The sequence below is a fragment of the Panthera onca genome (genome assembly GCF_046562875.1).
Source record: "Panthera onca isolate mPanOnc1 chromosome Y unlocalized genomic scaffold, mPanOnc1 haplotype 2 h2.ChrY_unloc_9, whole genome shotgun sequence".
Lineage (NCBI taxonomy): Eukaryota > Metazoa > Chordata > Mammalia > Carnivora > Felidae > Panthera > Panthera onca.
In genome coordinates, this window is record NW_027675872.1 from 504,125 (window position 1) to 509,957 (window position 5,833).

Consider the following 5,833-nt stretch of genomic DNA (forward strand, 5'->3'; position numbering starts at 1 on the left):
CAGCGAGAGACAAATGGCAGTTGAAATAAGTAACATCGAGTCTCTTGACAAATGCATCTGCAGCAGCAGCAGAGGCCCCGGCTCAGGAGACACAATTATGCACCTGGCCTTTGAAGCCAGTGCCTCAGTGGCCGCAGGAAAATGGATCGGCTACGCGGGGCCTGGGGTGGGCCCTTTCCATGTATTTGTCCCAGAAAAGTTAATCAGAGTGAAGTGGAGACGGGGAGAGCTAAGGTTATCCTAATAGCGTTAAAAAAAATTAAATTCCGGTTGGCCCTTTGCAATCCAGGCTCATTTCTCTCTCCCTCTCTCTCTCCTATGGAAACCGTGTCTATCCGTGTCTTTTCAGTGTGAGAACAGTTTCACCCTTGAATTGGTGAGAGGGGCCTTACAGTTTCTTAGGGAAGTGCAGAGGGCAGGACAGGGATTGCGAGGGGAGGTCCAGTGGCTCCCATGTTCTCCTCCACTCCACCCACAGGGCTGGCAGGAGAACACAGATAGTGCCATTTTACCTGGACAAGCGTGTGGTTGAGGACAAGGCCCCTGGGGGTTTTATGGGCATGGGTTTGCCTGGAGGACAGATCTGGGAAGGCTAAGAGAACGTACGCAGGGAGCTCCGGAGGGGCAGAGGAAGGATAGGTCAGGTGTCGTCAGTCACCCAGCGCTCCTTGACCTGAACAGATGCATCGTGCAAGAGTGTGTCTTTGCATCTGCCCATCATGCCCAAGGCTGGGGGTGAGGCTACGCCCCTGAGGATTCAAGGACCAGACTGAGCCCCTCTGCTGGTTGAGGCGGGAGGAGTGTCAAGGCTGGGATCCTAGATGCTTACACTGGGGGACATCTCCCCGAGCACCATACGGCTGCCTGCCTGGCCAGTGCCAACCAACGTGGCCTGGAAGGCTCCAGAGCTCAGGCTGAAAGGCCACCTCTGGACATTGTGCCCATAGGAAGCCCCTCCCTTAGCTGTCATCCAGCAGGAGAAAGTCCCTGGTGTTGCTTCTGAGGCCACCACCGCACTGTCTCTTAACACCCCAGACAGGTTCCTGGAGGTTGGATGGTTGCCGAGTAAAAACCAGCACCTCCTTGACCTGCTGCCCTTAGGAAAATGGACATGGCCCAGCAGCCAGGGGTGACTGTGCTGCCATCCCCACCCAGCCTCCAGCCATGCTGCACCCAGAACCTTCTAGGGGTCCGCCAGAGGGCTTTGTGCATGTGTACAGTGTCGGGAGGCCCTGCAGGAGGTTGCCTCCACCCGGTGCGGTGCCCTGGTGGTGGTTCAAGGTCCTTCTCTCCTGCCCTCCCACCCTTCACGCGTGTATGGGCAGCACTGGGTCCCACATGCCAGGTGCCGATGGCAGTGTTTTACCAACCTCAGTCATTTACTTCCTTACTCCGTGGTTTGGTTTGGCCACGTCTCCTGCCACCACGGCCCATCTTCACCGTTTTCCACTTTGAAATATTTCCTTTTTTATTATTTATTCATTGTCTCCTCTTAGTTGCCTTTTTAAAAAATAGACTTTATTTTTTAGAGCCGTTTTAGGTCCACAGCAAAATCGAGAGCAAGAGGAAGGTCCAAAAACGTTTCCATATGCCGCCCTCCCCGCACTGACGTGGCCTCCCTCGTCGTCACCGTGCCCACGGGATTTGTTACAGTCCATGAACCACGTGGACGAGTCATTATCACCCAAAGTCCATCGTTCACCTGAGGGTTCACTCTTGGTGCTGTGTGCATTCTGTGGGTCTGGACTGATGTGCGGTGGCACGGCCCGCCAACATAGCACCACACACTGTGGTTTCTCGGTCCTGAAAGTCCTCCGTGCTCCCCCCTTGTCATCCGCCTCGCAAATCCCTGGAAACCACCGATCTGTTTACTGTCTCTGTAGTGTCGCCTTTCCCAGAACATCATAGATTGGAGTCAGATTGGCTTCTTTCATGTGGTAATACACACTTAAGTTTCCTTAAGGTAACTTATTAAACTGAAGTGAATTTATTTTAAAGGGAATCAGTACCACGCATGGAAAACTAGTATCATTTATATTAATGGGGGATAATGGGATGAATACAATAAAAAGCGAATACGTTTTGGCTAGATATCATCAATTAACAAAGGGTCAGAGCCCCAGATCTATTTTCTTTATTGAAAAGATACATGAGTGTATGTGAGGTGTCAAGGCTAGAGCACCATGGAACTGAGGCTTTCCTCTTTATCGGAAGAGCTGAAGAGCCTCTGCTGCGTGTGTCCGCTTAGTCGATACCAGTAGGACAGTGGTGGGCTCACACTCTTCCTTCTTCTCAGATTTAGTTATATTCTGGAGCAGATGTTACTATTGCCAGTTTAAAGAGGGGAAATTGAGGCTTGGCAAGGCAGTGGAGCCAGGACCTGAACCCAGCATCCTGGCCCTCAGGTCTCATGCTCACAAACATCGCATTCCTCGCGTCGGGGAGAGGGGGCGGTTCCGTCTCAAGGCTCCCAGCCCCCGGCATCAGACTGGCAGGGAAGGGTGCCCCCAAGGCATGTGTCGGTCCTGGAGGGCTCAAGGCAGCCCACCTCTGGGGCCAGGCTGGTCATCTACCTCACCTTTGGGTTGACTCTCTGACCCAAAGCGCAGATAGGCTTCTGTGTGAGTGGACCATCCGCAGCTGGGTTGGGTTGGATCCTCTGGGAAGGGCCCTAACCTTCCTAAGCGCTCTTCTCTGTCATGTGTCTCGGGGGCAATCAGGAAGTGATGCGGGGTGACCTTTCCCCCAGAGCAGAGCTCCCCATTAATGCTCGACATTAATGCTCAGGTTCAGAGGATCAGGTTCACAACATCTCAGCCTGCCCCATTAATGCTCGACACCTGGAAAGATTGGGCCCACACCAGGAGTTGGTTTCTCAGAGAGGCTCTCTGCAGCCCCGGGGTTCCTTTTAAATTTCTCAGCAGCAAAGGATATACGAGAGGGAGCGGCATGCGTGCCCAGGCAGTGGGAGGACTTTCTTACCAGTGACCTGGGGAAGTGACCTGCTGTCTCCAGGAACGTGGATGCTGGAAGTCCCTCACCTGTGAGCATCTGGCAGGGCTTATTATGCATGGCCATGGAAGGAGCGGCCCCCCCGCTTTCACGACTCGAGGATAAGTTATGTCTGAGTTATGCATATGACTAACGTATTGGCAGACCCGCGAGCATCTGTCCTGGTTTTCTGGGTCAGCTGTTGTCAGCAGGAAGATTGACACTCCTCCAGCTCCTTGTTCTGCATCCTCCCTCCTTCTGTTCGACACCTGTTGATAGCGTGCCAGGCGCTCCACCACTCGGGATGGCTACACGGCCCTGGTTTCTGCTTCTATTAGGCTACCGGGCACCTTGTCTAAGAGCGGAGCATAGACCCGGAGTGCAGGCTGTCTGCACCCACACTTCCCATCCGTGCACACTGGGGGGCAGGCTCTCTCCGTCCCCTGCATCCCCTCTGGAAGCTTACCTTCCATTCTGTGGCTGTGACGACTGGGTATTTCTATATTGAGGAAAGTATGCATGGTTACAGGGAGGTCAGGACCGGGACACTTGAGGCCTCTTTCCTCCCCTTTTTGGCGTTGTGTGTATGGGAAGATAGAAATGGGACCCACTGCATCTAAGTCCCGTGTGCAGAACTGAGCCATGGGGAGTAAAGTGTCTACATGGGCATGGCCCAGGGGGCCTGGCTCTCTTGTCTGAGAAGGTTCTGGAAGCAATAGAGACCAGAGTCCAATGGTCTGTGTCACGATCCCTTGTGGTCGGTCTGCCCTCTGTGGAACACAGAGTGGCAGGGTCGGTCACCCGGAGGAAGGAGTTGGCAAGCACCTGGCAAGTTGACAGGTCCCAGGCACTGCCTGAGCTTTAGGTGAGGCAACAGTTCCCATGGACACTGGAGAGCTGCACAGAGATGCCCCGGTCATCAAGACAGCGTGACGTGGGAGGAGAGGGGGTGATTACACCAGTGTGGCCCAAAGCCCAGGTGCCACCGGCACACAAGGTACAACATCTCTGAACCTGAGGGAGCAAGCCAAGAGCTCAGGCCTGTCACCAGAGGGGCTGGGGCCTCCCCTCTGCCCTCTTCCTTTGCCTCTTCAGTTCTGGGCACCTGGTCTAATACTGTATATGCCCAGCCCACCCCCTTCCCTGCTGACTCGTTCTTCTGGCTGCTGCCACCATCCAATCTTACGTTGTACTTCATTCTTTCGTCCGTCGTGTGGTTCTGCCCATTGGGGTCTGGGCGGGAGAGCTCGTTGTCTGGTTCCCAGTGCCGGGCACCTTGTGAGTCCAGGACACATGTTTCTTGCATGGCTGACAGGTGGCCACATGCCGCATGGACGTCTTGTGCAGGCTAGATCACACGGCCAGCTTACGGTGTCTGGAGGGGGAGGCGTGCATGGGTCCAGTCGGGCCGCAGGGACCTCACCATCCACTCGGTCTTTCTGGCTTCTCCTGGAGCAGCTTTTCTTCCGGTAAATGGTAGCCAGAGCAAATGTGCCCAAGCCTAGTTGTAGTTGTGAAATCTGCAGTGGTATGTAACAGGAACACTTTTACTTTCTGTAAAGCTGAGCTCACAGTTCTCCCCATTCCCCCCTTTTGGGGGAGCCATGGGAAGGATTGTAAAGATATTTTTTTTAACGTCAATTTTAAAAAAGAGAGACGCCGCATATTCCCCTCTGTTCTGCCTTAAATCAAGGAAATACAGCTAGGGCCTTCTTGGGGGACTTCCCGACTCCTTCCCATCCACATACTTACTGCTCTGTTCAGTTGTTCATCTGGCGCACAGACACGGGTCTGGCACCCACCAAGCTCCAGGTGTGATGTGTGATAAAGAACCCTTCCTATTAGATCAGATGCTTTGAAGGTCAAAGAAACCAACCAGGGATAGCATTGGCTGAGGCTCACAAGGACTTTCTGGCAGTAGTCCAGGGAGCCTCCCTGAGTTACAGAGAGAGGAAGCCGGGGCACGAAGAGTGGTGGACGTGTGAACAGAAAGAACTCAGACAGTAAGCTGGTGCTGTGTCTTTGAGAAATTTGAAGGTGAGGAGAAGCCAAAGGTTGTGAGGACAAAGCAGGGTTAGAAGCCCGGGGATTGAAATCACCGTATTCCAAGTGGATGAGGAACAGCCAGTGGAGAGAAAGAGAGCCTGCTACACATCATCTTATAAAAAAAATTTTAATTTCACTTTTTATTTTTAGAGACTTCGAGTGGGGAAGAGGGCAGACAGGAGGCGAGAATCTTAAGCAGGCTCATGGAGCCCGATAACGGGGCTGGATCACACGACCCTGGGATCATGACCGGAGCCGAAGCCAAGAGGCGGACACTCAACCAACTGAGACCTCCAGGTGCATCGACGACGACACATCTTTCATCTCCTTGTGTCCTGCTGGCAGAGGTGGCAAGGAGGTGAGAGTTCCTGGGAGGACCTTGAGGGGCCCGTCTTTGGCTAGACTCCCAGGTTCCTTAATTCAGAGGGAGGCCCTGAGCAACCATCCAGTGCTCCTGCACGACTGCTTACAAAATGGGGACCTCTGACAGAAAGGACAAGAAGAAACAACCCAGCCACTTGTCAATGAACAAAAGGATGTGCACAGTCAGTAAATCTCAAGAGCATCGCCAACCGACCGACAAACGTGAAAACAATTCTTAAACTCACTGGTCTTCAGGAAACGCTCATTAAAGCCACAGGAGTCATCACTGTACCCTCATCACACCGGCAATGATTTAGTGGAGTAGCCGCACCCAGAGCCGATGGAGACCCAGGCGGAAAGATCACCAAGGGCTCTGCGTGGCTGGGGGCAGGTGCGCCCCGGTCCCTGCAAGAACCTGCGGCTATTGGCTCCA